The 20,376-nt window shown below is 38.1% G+C and overlaps 1 long non-coding RNA gene across 2 annotated transcripts in view; it reads left to right on the forward strand.

Annotated features, from left to right (window-relative positions):
* Positions 1-20,376, forward strand: part of LOC115032432 (uncharacterized) — a 586,120-nt gene that overhangs the window by 194,223 nt on the left and 371,521 nt on the right. The gene's annotated exons all lie outside the window — the stretch shown is intronic.

Consider the following 20,376-nt stretch of genomic DNA (forward strand, 5'->3'; position numbering starts at 1 on the left):
GGGAACAGGGAGGAGGCCACCATCATTTTATTATGAAGTTGCTATGAGGAAGGGGAGTGTTTGACTGAGGGTTTTTAAAAGCAGGTGGGTTTCCCACATAATATACCAATCAGTGCAGTCCCAGGGAAATAATAGCTGAGAGAGTGACCTATTGATAAGGTTTCCACGTTCCTGATGGGAAAAGATTTTTATGGATTGAGAAAACTCTAACCTCTTCCAGATAAATGGTAGCAGGCATGATTTCAAAATGATACCAGATGTTGTTCTTGTTTGTAAATATCTCAGTGCTTGTGAAATATTGAGGCATTTTGCACCCAGATCTTCGTGGAAATGTTATTGTTTTGCTCAACTATACTGGGGCAGGAAAGGAGAACTAATCCTTTGGCTTGAATGGTGTTGAAGGAGCTAAGACTCTCCTCATTCATCCTGTGGCATCTGCATACATCCACCAAACAGGAGGTAGAATTCCTGAATCTCTGGTAATCACTTATGTGTGATCTGCAATGAGATTAGGCATTCAGCAGTGTCACTAGTGTTTTTAACCATTACACTTCGTCCAAAATTGATTTAAACTTATTAGCCTTCTAGAACTAAATAAAATATCAACATGTGAGCTCTTATGATCACATAAATGAGGAAGCCAGTGCATGAAAGGGTCACCTGAGGACACCAAGACCATGCTCATGCTCTCTCAGCTTCTGTGAGATAGATATGAATTCCAAAAGCTTCCACATAAACACATTGCTCCAGCAAGCTGTCCAGTTTGCTTCTTTCTTTAAGTTTCTCAATGCAATGAGAGAATACTGATGATATCAAATAAACTTACCATGGGATCGTTTTGAAAAATCAAAACAAAACCAAAAAACAAACAAACACCCAGAGATTCTAAAGATGAAATGTCAAATTCATCTGGTTTCCTATTAAGTATATGTTTGTGTCTGTAATACATCTATGCCTGGATATAGATTGTGGGTGTGCATGTGTGTGAGGTAGTTTGCAGTGCAGTTGTGTGCTTCTGTTTTTTTCCCTTTGATGAACACTTGGATGTAAGTGAAAAATTAAAAGGTAGCCGTATACTTAGTGTGTGTTGCACACAGTAGGGAACAAACATAAAACCAGTGAAAAAGCTACAACATTGCAGCTATGTGCATTAATTAAAAGAAGTTTGTTAAACTAAATTTGAAAAAAACTTCTTTAATTGTGTTTACCCAAAAGCCTTTTCTTCCTAATTTAAATAGCATAAACATCTGGACTAAAGCAATATTAGAATCATGGCAGTAGTCAAGCAAATCTTGTGGAAAATAATGAAATTAGATCCCTGGTGTTGTGACAGAGGAAGGGCAGGATCCATCAGTTCGATGTTAATAAAATTTCCATGAATGACTGAATACAATTAAGAAATTGTCAGTTGCAGCAATGAACTTTTGTAGCTCATAGATGTTTGCATCATTTGATTATGCTGGCAATTTAAAATTGTTTGTTAGTGTCTGTGTTGGGATATTAATTATGACCTTTATTACAGCCCATATAGCAAGAAGCAAACTGTGTTGTACTAAAAGAGCTGAACTATTTAGAGAGGGGTCTATGGGGTTGGGGGCTACCAGAACCCTTTAAAGTAATAATGATTTTTAAAAGATGAATCATTGGGCAACAACAAGGATGAGTAAGCCTTTTAATACAAGAATTTCTTTTTAATAGTGTTTTAACAGTTTTAATTGCTAACAACATCTGTAAAACTAGGGAAAAAAATGCATCTTTAACTGTGACTCTAAGATAAGCTTTCCATGTTCAGGAAGAGAAAACAATTATTCATTGGTTAATTGGCTGTAAACAACTTTAAAAAGACACATCCATTATATATGTAATTATTTGAAAAAAAAAGCTTTAATGTTATTTGTACTAATGCATAATTATTAGTGCTTGCTAAAAGGATTAACAGTACTTAGATGACCACTATTATTGAAGAGGAGCGCAGTGAAGAAATGAGATTAGCATCAGCCAGGAATGTGTGATGATGAATTGGAGAATGGGGTTTCCTTTTGTCTACCTCCTGTGCTCTTTGGGAGACTTCATGTGCAGTTACATTACATTTGCGAAGCACTCTCTTCCACGTGGCATTTTCTCATCTATATCGTTTCAATACAAAAAGAAAATACCTCAATAGATAAGTGTATATTCCTAAGAATTAGACTGCTGCTAAAATGTGTTTATTCACTTTTACGTGTGAGTGCTTTATTTTTCCTTAAATCAACAGTGAATTATAGTTTAAGCCAATGGTTATTCAAAGAATGAAGTGCTTATGTTAAGACAGTAAGCTCTTTAACCTCATTTGCACTCATCCTAGCCTCCTTTTACACTGATTACATCACTTTATTGGACTTAGGTGGTGTTCCCCACCATTGGGAGAGACAAGTCCAATAAAACAGAACCAGTTTGGCCTTGCAATCTAAACTGAGAAGTTTACTGCTGATTTCCTTCTGGGGCTCAGTGTTTTAGGCTAAAACAGAACACTGTGGACAGTTAATGTCTACATTAACTGTTTGGATATTGGCTCTCCATCTCCATCCTGTATGTACCCAGCTTCCTTTCTCTATTGCCTTACCTCGTGCTGATGTTGTCTATTTTATGCTGCAATGATATTGAGAGAGATTATTATAGAGCCTGGGGCAAACCTAGGGCCTTTTGCTGCTGTATACTTTGATGACCTCATCTTAGATGGTTCAAAGGTTAGGATAGATTTTTCTTACTTCAGACAGCTGGATTGGTTCAACCAAAGAACCCTCGTTTATAAAAAGCAGTGAAGTGCTAGGCTCTGGTTTTAGGATCTGCACACCCATGTTCCCCAGACTGCAGTTAAAATTTCAGTGGTGGTGACCCATCTTCTGTATCTCTCCTGAAGCTATATATTTCAAGTAGGAAGGCCACTGTGGTAAGAGATTTTGCTGGGAGCACCATTTAGACAGAAAAGCCCTTGCATATTCTCAGCAGTACAGCCTGTAACTTCTTTGATCAAGTTTTCTGCCCCTCACCAAGGAGGTCAGTATCCTGTGCGTCACTCAGAATTGAAGAGTGTATTGAGCTTAAAATTTCCATGGCATTTGGCATGAGGGAAGATTTTTGTCTTGAGTTGTGCCTGCTTGGGCTGCCACATTGGCTGAAGGAGCTGAGCCTCAAGAGACCTTCATGTGGCATGCATTCAACTGGGAGTATACACAAACACTAGTCAGTCAGTGCTGTGTCATTAGATTCTTTTCTGTCAGTTTCTCTCCCACACCAAGTTCTTGCTGCCCCCTCAATTTTAAGAGCTGATATCAAGAAACTCACCTATACAACCCATTCATGTCTTGTACATTTTTACAATTTCAAATTCAAACCCAGCCCATTGCTTTGGCATAAATGTGGTGAGAAATGGAGGTCAGGCCTGTTTTTTTTCTTTAGAGAGGGAAATTCTTCCATTTTCAGGGATTTGTGAATTTAAGCGGAGATGATTACCTGGAACATTGGGGTTTTGCAAATGGGAAGCCTTGTTGCTCAATTTACTAATTTATTTTGTGATCTGTGACTAAACTGAGTAAAAATGCAAATAGTACAAGGCCCTTTCTGTTTTATCACCGGATCAGTTTACTGATGGGAGGATCAGAGTCACTAAACAGGAGACGCTCACTATTCCTAAGTAGTCCAGCTTTAAAAGCAGCTAAAGTGAAGACCCTGGGAAGATTGCTGCGATGCACACAGGGAGGTTTAAATGAGATCTACTTATTTATTTTAGGTTTAAAATGAAGAGTCTCCAGCTCAGTTTTATTGGCCATTGTGACAGCACAAACAGGTCTGCTCCTATCACATGCGACAATAAACTGTGTTGCTGAGAGATGGCAAATTCACCCAAAGAGGAAAGCATTTGGCAAAGGCTGAGCAATACTGCTGCAGCTTTTAGAGGGACTCTGTTAAATCCTTTGTCAACTGCTAGGTCTTCAAAGGTGAAAATCACATTTTGTTGCCTTTTTTTTTTCTTTTGGTAAGGATCAGACCAGTATCCTTCAGTGTTTGCGATATTAAAATAATTCATAGGAATGCATTTCTTTCACATGTATGTATTAGTATATTCAAGGACATAAGCTCGTCAGGGAAATGAATGAGCATGGTTACTGTGGTACAGTGCCTTGCTATGTATGCCTAGAAATTCTGGAGATGTTGCCAAATAAACTTCCTACATGCTTCAATCAGTCATCAACATGTGATTTCTTCTGAAGTATAGGAGAGGACGTACGGAATTCTAAATGACCTTATATAATTTGAAATACATTTATGCTGAAAGGACAGGACAGGACAGGACAGGACAGGACAGGACAAAACAGGACAGGAGCCATATTTCCAAACAGCTAACTTGATTCCCAAAGGCTCAAGATCCCAGATTTGTCATCTTACCCTTCTGACGTGAAAATATCTGATTGGCATAACAGTTGATATGTGTAGCATTTTCTCTTCCAAATGTCTTTTCTTAAAAAAAAAAAACATTGACTCAGAGTAAGTGACACAGTTATTTTTGTAATAGGTCAAAGGTAGGGTTGTATGAAGTTTACACAGGCAGGTCTACAATTCCTTACCCAGAACCCCTGGGGCAGGTGTATTTCTGCATTCAGGATTTTTTTTTTTTTTTTTTTTTTTAGAAAGGTAAAATGGTACACATACTACAGATTATGCAATATTCCAGCTGGGTCTGGGGCAGCGCCCTATAATCAAACACATTCATGTTTCGGCATTGAAATGTATGAATATTCACACTGAGTGGGATAAATAAAGATTCAAAATAATCTTCTTGAAATTAGTTCAGGTCTGGTTTTGCTGCCACATGAGTTATGAAAAGCCTTTTAAAGCTTTTTGTTTTTAGTGTTGCAGATGGAAGACCGTGGGCCAGTACTTCTATACTTGTTCATTCCCTCCAGTTACCTTTGCTGACACAGTTTCTAAGTTTTATTTCATGTGGTCCAAAATGAGTTTCTGTAATCAAACAAACAAGTGAGGGCAAATAACTTGCTGATAAACCCTTTCTTCTTTTGCAGAGCTGGGAATCAAGCCGAGAAGCTTACACATGCTACACAAGGGCTCTACCAATGAAATATACTCCCAGCCTCAGATTTTTTTTTATAGTAAAAAGTCAAGAAGTGTTCTTAGTTAAAAAATATGGGCAAAACTTTGTGCTGGGTGCCAGGGGTGTGCTAGAGTAGTAGAATAGTCTGTATCCTGGCAGAAGAAATCATGGAATCATGCAGATGAGACATAGAATTCTCAGTTGTGTTGGTCCCTTTCTCCCCAACATAGTTTCTCATCTTCTTTTCTCTCTCCCTCTTTGGTGCACATGTGTGCACATACTTATAGAATACCCAAACCATATAAAAAAGTACTAGATTAGGTGTTCCAAATAGTCCATGCTTTCCGTCAACAGTGGCAGGTAGGTTTCAAATCACCTGCTGAATCACATTGATTGGCAGTTATAATTAAGTGTTATAATAAGGCTTCTCTGGTAAGTGTGAGCTTAGCTCTAAGAGTCTCTTTATTGATCATGAACTTAAAGCATGGTAGTTGGGGCCAATGGACATGCATATATTTACCATTCTTAGAGTCATAGCCAGCTATGGAGATGAAGTTGTGTTGAAGGTATCATACAGATATGATTATTATTTTGATTATCATTCCTTAATTTAGTTTATGTTTTTGTAAAATGTAATGCCATGGAGGTTGTTTTAGAAGTATGACTGATGGATAAAACTTAAAGAACCTCTCAATAATTATGACCCACGTGCTTTTCATGCTATGTCCTGCAATGCTATAATCTAAGTGACTCTGCAACAAAGCAATTGAGTGAAGTAAACTAGATTATGATCACATTGATTATCATTTGAGGTTCTCTCCCACATAATTTTTTTTCCTTTTTTTCTTTTTCTTATGTTTTTGTATGAATTATAGAATGAACCAATGCTAGGTAAACATGGGCAATCCCTGAAGTTGTTACCCTCATACTGCCTTCTTTTGTGTTTTATTCTCTCCCTTCTACCGTTTTGGGGCTCCATTCACACGTGGTGTGTTAGCACATGGAAGCATGATGATTACCCTGTTTGTGTGGTTTGGTTTAGTTTTAGGAAAATTTGAATGACTCTAGTCCCACTATGAATCTGTGTTGATATCAAGTCTTAGTCTACTTTCTGAAATATGTAATTATCATGAACACTGGATGTTGAGAAGGACCACACTCCAATACAGTCATTATATGATGGGGCTAGAGATATGACTGAACTAACCAAGCCTAAGCTCAGAATATAAACATCAACAATTGGTAGAAGTGAGCACGTTTAGATGTGGCAAGTGTTCATTAATAGCAAAGACCCAACACTTCTCACAGCTTTCCTGTCTCCCTTACTCCAGCATTTGCATAGATGGGACTTTCCCTTTCCTTGGGAGTTTGACCTCTTTCCACAAGAATTGAGCTTTGCCACAAGCTTTCTTCCACCCTACCTGTAATATCTAGAGATTTTATTTGAGATTTTATTTTGTCTTTAAACTGCATTCTCAAATTTGAGAGCAAGAAATTATTTTAGTTGTATAATTTATACCAGATTTCTCAGGTTCATAGTAACGTTTTTGGTGATGCAATGTTATATCATTAACAAAAACTGAGCTAAATATTTTAAATGAATTCTGAGTTCAGAGTTCCCTGCTGCCTGTGTGAAAGGTTAGGCCACCACATTTAAAATAAGACAAAATAGAATAATAGAGGAGCCACAGGCATCTTTTATTTCTCTGTCTTGGAGAAGCAGCAGCAGGGATCAAAGAGCTTAACTATAACACTGCCCTCCTGACCTGCCTTGTACCTCCTTGGGCATGAGAATGGACAATCCAAGGGACTTGAAAAATTGTGTTCATCCAAATTCTTTGAACATCAAACTGGGCAATCATTTCTGTACTCAGGGGAAGCTGATTCATTGCTGGCCAAAAATGGCAATGCAGGCAACCAAATGAAATGGATTATAAAATTTGATTGGTATAAGAAATCAAAGTTAAAATGTCCCATCATGCATTTAATACTGATCTGGGAAATAGTGATCAGACAGTGTAGAAACATAATTTATTCTTGTCAAAAAAATAGAATATTGACTTAAATGCAGAGAAGTTTAAAGATTAGACAAAGCTATCATTTTTATGTAACGATCAATTAACATTTGAACTTTATAATCATTAAAGCTGCATTAATTTTAGCTATATTAAGTATATATTTTAAATTTTGCCTGACCTTGTGACACTATGTGCATATAAAACAAATAACTCTGTTTTATATGGTAATGAATAAAGCAAAGAGAATGACACCGTAAGAGTTAGGAATGGTTTCCTTTGGCTGAGCACCTGACTTATGTAAAGGCCCCAGAGTCAACATACCCCCACTGCTGCCGTCCCCCCCCCCCATGACAAAAGTGTATCTTGATGTCTCTTCCAATTTTGAGTTTATTGGTCATGTTGGAAATCTGGAAATTCATGAAACATGCTGCCTCTGGGAGGGATTCATGACGATTACAATGGCTTTTAGGAATATATCAAGTAAAACAAAAATTTAGATTTAAACATAAATTTTAGGTTTTAATTTTAGATTTAAAAGGCATATGCATTTTTAGATCTTTATACTACCTAAAAGTAAGCTCATAAGTCTTAAATGCATATAATTTCACTTAAGGAATACACTCCATCCTGTTAATGCATTTTCTTTTAATGTTTTTTTCCTTGTGCTGCACGTTGACTGTTTCAGATGGGTTTGTTGGTGATGATAATTACATTTTCAGTACTTTCTGTTTAAAGCTGTGAAATCAGATCCTTCTGTGCATTGACTTACATCTGAATTTGTCAACAGCCTGCCGATGCCACGTGCATGTGTCACCATGGAGAGAGTGACCATGCCAGCTCTCAAGATCTGTCTGTGCACTCCAACCACAGGGACTGTGTGTGATCAAAGACTACATGCTGTCTCTGAACTTTACTTGGAAACTTGCCTCAGGGACATGCCTCTCACATGCCACAGAGAGCCATTGGGCTTGGGCACAGTAAGTTTGACTGTTGCTGGGACACAGAGGACCTCTATGCTTGCAGAACGCTACCCAGTCCAATAGGCCCGAAAGTCTATCTGCACCTCTTCCCTCACGGGTATACTGTGCTGAGATCTGAGGACTAGCCCAGTTTCCCTGTAGGCATCACTTCTCTGATGGTCAAGATTAATTTTGTTAGTCTTTTTTCTTTTTAAGTTACTTGTTTTTGTCATGAACTTAAGTCAAGTCAAGACTGTAAATTATGAGGCACTCCGTAAAGTGTTTAATGAATTCATAAAGAAATGGATGACTTTTGAAACTGAGCAAGATTTGTAGATGGAATTCAATGATGCTAATGAACACGACTGACTGGAGAGAAAAAAAAAGATGTATAAACTAGATGTTTTCCATCTAGAAAGCATAGTGTCTAGGCTGACTAAAACTAAAACTAACAGCAAATAGCCAGTACCTGTGTGTGAAGTGACTGGACAGAAAAGGCTTTTAATTTTTGTTCACATATAGCCAAGAGCACTCACAGATGGTCAAACAGCATACTCTGTACAGATGTGGGGCATGGTTAGGTTTCATGATTTTCTAAGCTCATCCGATCTCTCTTCATGCTTGAATTTAAGTGGTTGTAGTCTTCTGGTTAGCAATGTAGACGATATGGACCCTGATTTGGTTAGCTATCTTCCATATTCAAAATCTTACCTGCTATTTAGCAATATCTAGGAAGAAGCTAGTGATAAACATGGAATCACAAACCTTACACTGGATCTATTCCCTCAGAGCCTCTACCTTCAGTGGGTGATCCTTATGTATGAGCTTTTAAAATGCAATTGATGGAATCTAATACTTAGACTATTGACTGACACATCACCAGACAAAATTAATACTAAGTGAAAATTTCAAAGAATAAATAAAATATTATTTATTCATAATTGATGGTTCTCAGCCTACAATTTCCTACCTTGTTTCTGGAAATTTAATGGCTCTAGTTATCTTTTTTAAATTTACAGCACACTTTATCATTGCATTTTTCAAAATGATGGATTGAGATGACTTCTATTTAGTTATATATTATTGGACTGAAGGTTCTCAGTCTGAGCTATGAAGCAGAAAAACCAAGCTCCAATGGTCTGTGCTACATCCACATTAATTAAGCGAGAATCTTGGGTGTTTAGGTCTAGATACTGATCATTTTAGAGGTCTCTCCAGCTGATTCTAACCTTCATTGAGAAACCACTGCCCAGGCCAGAAAGGCACACAAGTTTAAAGCCACTACTGACAGTCTCAATAGGATCTGTAAGTTCCCTGCAGGTTTACACCTAACCTGCTTTCTAAATTGATTTCATGTCAACAACAGTAAAGATATATACTTGTAGCAAGTTTCATTTAAGGAAGTCACTGGCTTTCTGGAATATGTTGAATTCAAACAAGGGGACATTACCCAGACCCGGTTGATTTGGTCTGAAGTACATTAGTTCATTGTAAGTGCTATTTATGAACACCTAAGTAGGTATTTCCTAGAATTATGCACAGAAATTTGGTTTGTCATTTAGATATCATGTATGTGAACCCAGAGGGCAGGCAAACATAGAATATGCATGTACACATGTATATGTATGTATGTATGTATTCATTTCTGTTTTTTGAGTAAAAGAATCAGCCTTCTAGATGGTAGGTTGGTGTTAGACGCTCTAAAATTGAGGTTAAAAAACTTGCATTTCCTCTGTTGTTTGCTTCTGCTTGAAAATTCTTTCAATTTTATTGTTCAGACATCTAAAAATATAAAATCAGGTAAGACTTATTTCTTCTCTCTCCCGCACCCCACATTTTTTAATGTTCAAAATCCTGGGATAAATACCCGTGAGTAAGAAAATTTAAGTGCCTACCCTGACAGTCCCAAATAATTTATACCACAGTCAGGCAGACAAATTGTGCTGATTGTCTGTATTTCTTTAAAGAAAGAAAAGAGTGTGGGAGAGAGCAGGGAGGAAGTGTGGCTGGGAGACGGGAGTAAATCACAAAAGTGATCTCAAGTGAGCAGAGATAGATTTCTGGAATACAGTGTGCAATGAAACCACTGACCTCTTATCCATGGGTTCATGTCTTTTTCTACAGAAACAGATGGGTAATAGCGTAATGCTGAAATCATGCTCGACATAATATGGACCTAGTGATTGCAGACCTGATTGCTTGCCATATGGTTGCTGAAGGGTTGAGGAGAAAATGGGATGATATGCAAACCTTTAAAAGCAACATTTTTATTGAATGGCCATTACATTAAAAGCCAAACTCTGCAAATGAAGGCAAGAACTGCGGTGAATATTGATGACATCACAGAGCAGTAAAGGCAGCAGGGGATTGTATGTATTTTGCTGTTCATATGCAAACTATGAGCACACTACTTATTTTAGTCACTTTCCCTGATGTTATGATGGGCATGAGGGGGTAAGGTGGTGGGACATAAATGCCTGTAGGGTAGAAATTGTGTGTGTGTGCTGTGTGCTGTGTGGTGTGTGTGCTGTGTGGTGTGTGTGCTGTGTGGTGTGTGTGTCTGTGTGTATCTGTGTGTCTGTGGTGTATGTGTTTTGTGTGTGTGTTTGGTGTGGTATATGTGTGTGTGTCTGTGGTGGGTGTGGTTGTATGCCAGGTGGTGGGGGACTGCTTCACTCACTAACTAGGTCAAAAAAAGGAGACCACGTTTGTTCCAGAGGAAACTAGATTTCATTCAAGAGTCTCTGTCTGGAATGTGAGGACCTTCCTGGTATTGGGTGGCTCAGCAAGGAGCTGCAGGGGAAAACCTGCCTGAGAGTTCAGTGTGAAAGGGACAGAAAGCATTTGTGCTGTGTGTTTTCTCACACAGGCTTTGCTGCTATTGCTGTCTAGGAGCAGGTGTGTGGGATAAGGTAGAAGCCATTTCCCAGAGCGCATCACAGTTGAATTGAGCAGCTGTGTTGTTTCCTATAGTTTTGTTTTCAGCATGTTATGGGAGGAGAGATAGGATTTTTTTTTCTTTTAAATATTTTTATTAGCTTGCTTCAAATTTGCATACACCTCATTTCCTGTCTCTTTAATGAATATCTTTCAATCGTGCAAAAATCTTAAGGGTTTGTGCTCAGAAATGGACTCAAATACATTAAGCTAAACCTACTTAGAATGTGTGGAGGGTAATGAGGTGAGAGGCGAAAAATCAGTCCTTCCGTGAGGAATCTGAAGTATATAATTTTATTTTAGTATGTAAGAGCTACAAATTAAGACCAACTATTCAAGCTTAATATGTATTATGATCATAGCAAATCTTGGGGGACTTGGGGAAATCCATGTTCCCTTGTGCCTTCCCTTGAAGGTCCGTTCTTAAAGTCACATTTGTGTATAACATCCACCCAATGAATTTTACTGCAAATTCATTTCCTCATTAGCTCTATGCCCTCTTTAAATTTTTAAGTATGGCTGGGCGTGGCGGTGCACGCCTTTAATCCCAGCACTCGGGAGGCAGAGGCAGGTAAATTTCTGAGTTCGAGGCTAGCCTGGTCTACAAAGTGAGTTCCAGGACAGCCAGGGCTACACAGAGAAACCCTGTCTCGAAAAAATAAACAAACAAAAAAAATCTTTTAAAGTAATAACCAGTAAGATGAGCCGAAGCCTTTTTTGTGTGCTTCTATTTTCTTTATGTTCTATTTCTCCTCAGCAAATCTATTGCTTTGATTCATATTCCTAGAAGCAGAGATGTTCCCTGAGAGCTTTAAAAAGGAATCAAATTCCTACTGTCAGGGCCTTGGGCTTCTTATAAGCATTGTAGTTGTGCATCGTTAATAAAAGTTTATGTGGAGAAAGAGCTTGGCTCTGGCTAATATGAAACATGTGGGTACTATTTCATTTACCTTTATTTTTGTCGCCAGTTGTTAAAGATACTTCAGAATCAAGCTTGTAAGTTGGAAGTCCATCTACCCACAGGTGATGTTCTTAATAGCTTAATTCAGGGGTTCCCAGGCTTTCTGATCCAACTAGATCTCAATGGTAGTATACTTTTTATTCCTGACAATTTCTAGATTACATGCATGCTTTGTTTGGAAGGAGTACCTGTGCAGCTCTGAAATCCCTTTTGTTTGGCTCAGAGAGTAAGAGTTAAGACAGTGGTGTTCAAAGGGCTTGCAACCACTTAAAGGAACTCCAGCATTGTTAGGCATTTCATCAGCCTTCTTACCCCTATTACTTCTGCTGCCTAAGGACATAGAACAAGTGTACTATAGTATTTAAGACATAGCCAGCATTCTCTTTTTCTTCCCAGTGATGAGAAGCATTTTCTTCTTGCCTAGAAAGCTAATTTCTATACAGCTTGGCTAGTGGCATATCTCCTGTGTGGCAGAAATAAATTTTGCATAACTTTTAAGCACCCAGGCTGACCTATTTAACAGACAGTGCTGCAGTGCTCTATAATGTATTTAGGTCAAGTACTTTGTCTAAGCATCTCATCAGTCTTGGACTAGTCTTGCTCTCTGTGAAAACCACAGGTCTACCCTAGGTATAGATACTGGCCAAGGCATGTTGCCTGATATCAGAATGTAATAAATCCCTATATAACATAATTATCATGCTACCCAATGATAGTGCCAAGTTAAAAAGGCACCTAAGGTTTTGAAGAAATATCTGCCTCACTGATTTTCCTCTGAGAAATCAGAGAAGCAATGTAAGCAGACATGATGACTAAAAGAGTCTGTGGAGTTAAAATGCTTCCAAATGCCTGTGCTATTTGGAACACTTTCCAAAGATTAAAGAAAATGTCGGTTTGCTATCACACTGGGGGTAAATTTTTGCTTGGGAAGTTAAATGATTAAGTCTTGACACCCTCTCAATCATTAGATTATTTTTTCCTTTTCCTAGCAGATTCCTTACAAAGAGAACTAAATACAAGCGATGTCATTATCCTATCGTATTTGAAATGAGCTACCAAGAAGTCTCAGGATGATAGCTCATTGTTTCCGAGATTCTTAAATTGGAAATATGAGTTTGTTATAAATTTAAAATTATTTTACAGAAGCATTTAGCAATTTTCACCAAAGTATACTCTATCCTTAAATGAGAACACTTTTTTTTTCAAAGAGGTGGTACTACTACTAATAATAGAGGTGGTCTTTGTATTCATAACCATATACACTTCTCCAAGATCTAAAACAACTGCTTAAGCTTTAGGTCAACTTGTATTTTGGAGAGATGAGGAAAATACTTCTAACATAATTCATTAGCTTTGGTATATTAAACACTACTATTCCTATTTGATTGCTTACAAAACTAAGATCTTACCAAGAACATATCTCCAGAAGATGTGTCTGGGTGAGAAATCCGTTCTCCTGCTTCCCAGCAGGGATGCTCTGGCTGCAGCACCTGGCTGTAAAACCAGTGGCTCTCAACCCTGGCAATGCATAACAGTCACCTGGGGAGCTCTTGAAACAATACCAGTGCTGGGCCGCACCCCACCCCATTAAGTCAGGATCTCTGGGGATGAGGCCTGGCTGACTTCTCAAAAGCTCTCGAACTGATTCTAATTGTGTAGCCAGGGCTGAGAGCACTATTTTAAATTAAACAACATCCACATTCATCCGGATTCTAAAGCAATAGGTTTTCCAGCGCAAATCGTGCTAGATGCAAATTGTCAAAAGAAAATTAAGTGTATCCATATTATAAAATTCCTGTGGAAAACTTCCTTACATAGAGAATGAGCACCTGACTAAGCCCTGGGTGAGCGTGCTCTGGCACTGTGTGGCTTATGTGACAGCAATGACCCCAAATGTCTCTCTTCTGTCCATGGTAAGGACTGTGGTAAGAGGAGAAATGTGCAGAGCTCTGGACCTGCTCACCTACTCTGCTCCTCCAGCATCAGCTCCTTCGTGGACCAGTGAGTGAATGAGTATAAAAATTCAATTCAAATAGAACATGTTTGATATGTGGAGGCCTGATGTAATTGACAGTCATAGCTCTTGATTTAGTCCAGGGAGCAAAGCATCCAATTCTTTAGTCAAAGCTTTTGCTTTTATCTATGAAAAGGACACATTAAATGAGTATTAGAGATACATCGTGCATCTAAAACCAAGTGCCTTTTAGTCACCTGCTATTGGACTGTGTGTTCTTTGCTGGCAGAGTCTATGACTATTTGTTCCTACATGATTCCGATGCTAACATACCAGGCTAGGTTGTTGCAGTGCATGTAACTGTCTCAGCCATGGGCCAGTGTGCAAGAGCTTGCTTTCAGGACAATGGCTGCAGACAGTAAGTAGCTGAGCAGCCCCCTGTGAGCAGTGGAGTGTGCCTCACATGTCCCCTGTCCCTTCATCTTCCTCTAGCTTCATAAAACAAGAGTTTTATACTTGCTTTTGCCCATCTTCCAGACTGAATGTATAGATTTACCCTTTGTATTTTTTCTGTATGATTGTTTTGTTATTTAAAATATTTAAAAATAGGTTTTATCAGTTATAACTGCAGCTTATTGTTTGGCTATTTGGTTTAACCAGATAATTCATTGCCTTTTTGTTTCTCTTTCTCTTGTTTCCATTATTAGGTTTTGTGTGTGTGAATGTGTGTGTGTGTGTGTGTGTGTGTGTGTGTGTGTGTGAGTGTGTGCACATATGTATGTGTATTTATGTGCACACACATTATTCCCAAGATCCCAAAATGTCCTGCTTTGACTGGTTACTTTCCCACAGGTACTGGGGAATAGACCCTGGGCCTCATGAGTATTACATGAGTGGCCACCATTGAACGCAATAAATAATATCTATTAATTTAAAGAAAGCATCTGCATATTTTTCTTAAAGAAATAAATTTTCATTTTCTTTATAGTCACAAATTTCTACAAGCAAAACTCCATTAATCATATAGGTATGTTATGGTAATGTTCTCTCTCTCTCTCTCTCTCTCTCTCTCTCTCTCGTGTGTGAGTGTGTGTGTGTGAGTGTGTGTGTGTGTGTGTGTGTGTGTGTGTGTGATATCCATGGAGAGTAACCGCTGACCTGGTGCTTGCTAAGCACATACTTTACCACCAACCAAGCTACATACTTCTTCCTTCCCTCTATTATCTTTATTTTATTTTTTTTTTAATTTCTTTTTTTTCTTTTTTTTTAATTTTTAATATTTTTATTACATATTTTCCTCAGTTACATTTCCAATGCTATCCCAAAAGTCCCCCATAGCGCCCCCCACTTCCCTACCCACCCATTCCCATTCTTTTGGCCCTGGCATTCCCCTATATTGGGGTCTATTATCTTTAAATGAAACAAGTAATATACATTTAAGTGAACCAGGCAGTGCACACTTTGAGGGCATCCTCAAGCATTTCCTCACCATGCCACTTGTTTTTGAGTCTCTGTAATGGCAATAATGACCCTGTCCGAGACTCAGTATAATACTGACACTACTGCTTTTAACCTCACTCCCTTAAAATCCAGCCCCCACAACCTGCACTGTTCTTAGCGGAGGCAAAGCCTGCCTCCAGTATCTAGGAGTCTTCATTTTGATTAACAGTCTTTCTTAGGGAGTAGGAGGCAGAGAGGAGCAGCTCCGCTCTCTTTGAAGTGTGTGTTAAATGATTCACAACAGTGTGAATGAATCAATTTCTTCAAGCATTCCCAATCTTTTAAATATATGCTCTGCCAAATCTTTGTTGGATTATATTCAATTAACACAACCCGCAGCAGCACCTTTATGCATGCCACTTCTCTCCAAAAGACCCATATGTATGTAGATATAATGATGTCACTGCATCATGCTTAATCAGACTTGTGTTTTGGGGAGATGCTGAATGTAAAATTATTAATAAATTATAATTTAAATATGATATGTCCTGTTTTGTACATATCATCTTTGCTGATACTATTAAATTTAACTCAGGAGTCCCCCATTGCTTATTTTTATGAGACCAATAGAAAGAAGTGAAACTGAGTTTTGGGCTCTCCATTTAAGGTAAAATTGTGTATCTCCATGAAGGTATCACCTCATGCAGGATAGAGAGAAAATGTTATTTTTTTTCTTAGTAATTCTTTATATACCTTCCAGGAAAGTGAGATGTAATAAATTTTATTATACTCAGTTAACTATGTACTTAGCCAATTACTTTGTTTTAAAATGCATCCTTGTAGTTGATGGTCTGGGAACCAATTTTGATCATCGGATTATATGAGCCCATGTGAGAGCCAATAGCTACAGAAAATCAGCTGCTGTCTTTATTTCAAGGGAAGTAACCCTACATTCAGAGGCTGCACTTTATTCTGGTACTCTCTTTCCATGTGAGGGTTCATCCTTCAGAAAGATTTTCCCATCATTCATTGTATCTAATTTGGGAATAGTGAAGCCTACAGTACCAAGGTCAGATTCTTTATGACCACTCACTCAGCTTCTTCTACCAAACAAATCTGATTTTCCATTTATGATTTCATCTTTCCTTTGTTATCACTACTGAAATCCAGTCATCCACAAGCGCTCCCCTGCCCCCGCACACAAGATAGCTGGAAAAAGCTAGTTTCATTTTGTCAGAGATCTTTTTTTATTAGATATTTTATTTACATTTCAAATGTTATCCCCTTTCCTAGTTTCCCCTCTGAAAAATCCCCTATCCCTTACCACCTCCCCCCCTGCTCCCCAACCCACCCACTCCCATTCCTGGTCCTGGCATTCCCCTATACTAGGGCATAGAGCCCAGAGGTCTTTCAAGGTCAGCCCTGCTGCACCTTGATCAGGGTCTACCATAGATCCTATCAGTTGGACAATGTTTGAACCCGTCTTCAGAGCAGAATTCAAGAGGATGGAGGGTGAATCTGAGAATCTGTTCCCAGGCTTACCAAATTTGCTCAAGGTTGAGACTATTGCTCTAGGCATTAAAGATTCTCTGAGCTATGTTTTCTCAATCTTGAGTGAAAAGTAGAGCATCTGCTGATTTCATGAATTCAGTACTGAACTACAGAGATGAGCTTCCTTGAGTAATTGATGCTTTAAAGAGGACAAAAGTACTGAGGAAGCAAAGCAGTCCATAGTCTCAGCTCGTCCCTGCTGAATCCACAAAGGAGTTGCCTTCCATTATCCTGTTTTTAGATCATATGTGTAATTTCTCTCTCTCCAGTGAGGAGATACCTCCTAGGCTAAGGATAATGCTACAGAATGTAACCGCCAAGGATTCAGTACTCAGTGAGCAGCTCTTCTCTAGTGTGGGTGTCCTGAACCCACTAATGGCATCAGGATGCAGAGTCCAAGATTACTCAATGCTTCCTTGTTTTCTTTCTTCTCTTTTCTCCTTATTCTTATTTTGTTTCCTGGTGAGTCTCTCTCTCTCTCTCTCTCTCTCTCTCTCTCTCTCTCTCTCTCTCTCTCTCTCTCTCTCTCTCTCTCTCATACATACACACACACACACACACACACACACACACACACCTCCTGCAAAAAGTTCCTTTTGTTTGTATCTGCATGGCTGACATCTGGATCATTTCCCCATGTTCATTCAGTATTACTTCATGGCTTGAGGTTAGTTAACAAAGCTCTGAGTTCACCCCTCAGATATGCTTAAGTACTGCTTAACCTCTCAGAAGTGTGATTTCTTCACATGCAGAAGGAGCTGTTGAGATGATGAATATGTATAACATAGCCTCAGTATAGGACTGAGGGGATGATATTGTATCCAAGAGCCCTTGATTCACAAACATAGGAAGCCCAATCCAGATCCCCAGAATCCAGGTTAAAGGCTGGGCATGGTCATGAGGTCAGGAGGATCACTGGGCCTTGCTGGCTACCAGCCTAGCTCCAGGGTCACAAAGAAACCCTTTGCAGGGAAATAAATCAGGAAGGAAAGTGACAAAGTAGGACCTATAGCATCTTCCTCTGGCTTTCTTGTTCAGCTGGGTATGTCCAATCACACACATAGCTATGCATACATATACCACACCCACCTACCCTCCCCACCTCTTTCTCAGAGACTTTATACATTTAGATTTTTTTCCTATTAGGACTGGAATATTTAATTAGGACATTGACCAAAATTAGTGGTTCCAAAATAAATGGAGTTGCCCTTGGAAATTCTCTTGTCATGTTCTTGGTTGCTGGAGTTTACTTTTTAAATATATCCCATCATGCCCCAAGGGTATTTACAGACAGAACTTCTTAGCTAGTCTGGCTTTCCTGACTTCACTTTATGTGCAGTGCTTGTACAAGTGGCTATTGTACACCAGCCAAGATGATTCACTTCTTATCACTAGATAGAAAACTCCTTTTAATGTAGTTCTGTCTTGAGGGATCTGTTTTCTTCTCCTGTTTAAATACCAGGGACACAGAAGGTGGTGTGGATGAATTGACGATTCTGAGATGAGTAGCTCAAGTCTGTTTAAAAGTCTGAAACTTGGCGTGTGATGAAAAAGACAAGTGTTCTATTTCACAATAAAGTCAGCTCACTTGTTTCTTTTCTCTTTGCCTCTTACCCACAACCTTTAATACAGACGTGGGGTGGGAAGGAAAGTGTGCAAGACAGAGCAATACCGAATTTTCCTCATTCTTTCTCCTATTGGCATTTGTTACCTTTTCAAACAGTTGTTGATTTATATGTGTTTCTTAGCTGAGAGTTAGGGGGTAAGAAAGAGAGGGTATTTGGAATGTCATATACAGGGACATATTGCTGTCAAACATATTATTGAAGCTTGGAAAAATGAAATTGAAACAAAGAACACCTGCTACTTTAACTCATTTTAAAAAACCATAATGTTCTTTACTTGCTGACTGGAAATATTGTGTTTTCAGAGGAGAGAAAGTGCTAATCTAGATGGAAGGAAATGTAATGATTCACTATGCAATGATATGAAGTAAGACTGTTTTAAATTGGCTATTTTGGTGCGTGAGAGGTGGGCACATTGTATGAAAACGGTTTTGCTCATCAGGTGGTGAGTATTGCTCTCAAATTGCAGAAAAGAGTAAAATCGGCTTGTCACTGACGATTTTTTTTTATTGACATCTTTAGCTTGTCTTCATGCCAGAAATTAAATTGCTAATTATGTGTTACTGTTACAGTGGTCATGCTTTTATTACATAATTGCTTCAAGTTTATCTCAAATCACCAACAATATTTATTTAACCTTTTTGTGCATTAGATAAATTTTACATATAAAAGCTTTAGACTGACTTCATTGACTCTGTTTTGATTAGCAAAATCAAAGGAATTGTAACCTTTCTTTTTCTGTACAGGGAGTTTTGGTCATGTTTTCAATGAGACTTCTGATAATTATTAATTTGAGCAATAGCAACCATTTGAAATAAAAGAAGAGAATACAATGGAAACATTTTAAAAACACAGGTACTTTCCTAGAAAAGTAAAATGATCCTTCCTGAGATCCTTGGAAATATGAAATTAATAATTTGATCATTAATACATGTTTGTCTTTGGTTAAGTATTGGTAACTTAGTCACCAAGGCTCTGTCTTCTCTTGGATCACAGGCACAATTTTGTCAGTGTTTCAATGTCTTTCATATTTTTTATTTGTTTATTTTACACAAACCATAAGAATTTTTTCTCAGTGAAGATTGCCTCTTTATTTTATTTTGAAATATTTGTATTTTTATTTCATTAAATGAGATAATGCTTTTTCTTATTAACATAATTTCCAGTACATTAAACATATTTCTCTACAGACAGAAGAGAGGAATCAAATTAAATGACAGCTAAATCACTTGCAGCAATTTCAACTGTTAAAAGAAATAAGTGTCTCTGTTTTCTTTGTGATCACAAGATGTGCTGTAAAGGGAAATGAAACCCTAAAGAAAGAGGAGAAAACATAAAGAAATAATGACTGACTTATTGCAGCAATACCACTGAGAGAAGAAAAATTCACTACAAATAAAAGGAAAATAATATAGTGGATTTGAAAGTTACCAAAATTCATTTCTTATTGATGAGTTCCCTGGAAGCTTAATGCTAAGTAAACTGATGAAAAAAAAATCAATGCAGTAACCCATGAATGATGAGAGTTGAAATAAATACTTTGCGTATAGAGGGCCATTATTCTAAATGTCTAATTTTTTAATAATTCATGTCTTTCTGTTTATAAAAAAGAGGAATTATTGCTTAGCAGACTCAAAATGCATGTAAAAAGCTTCTGCTAGAATCCCACACTTAGTAATAGGCGAAAATGATAAGAGTGTCCTGATTTTGGTGTCATGGCCAGCTACATGTGGGTATGTGAGGGCAGGGTGAATGACTGTGTGCCAGTGCACTTCATGGGGATTTAGACTTTATAGAGCACAAACTGTCATCTGAAATAATGACTCTTAGATTGTAGAACAA

Source organism: Mus caroli, unplaced genomic scaffold (assembly GCF_978045245.1).
Source record: "Mus caroli unplaced genomic scaffold, Mus_caroli_1 scaffold_13, whole genome shotgun sequence".
Classification (NCBI taxonomy): domain Eukaryota; kingdom Metazoa; phylum Chordata; class Mammalia; order Rodentia; family Muridae; genus Mus; species Mus caroli.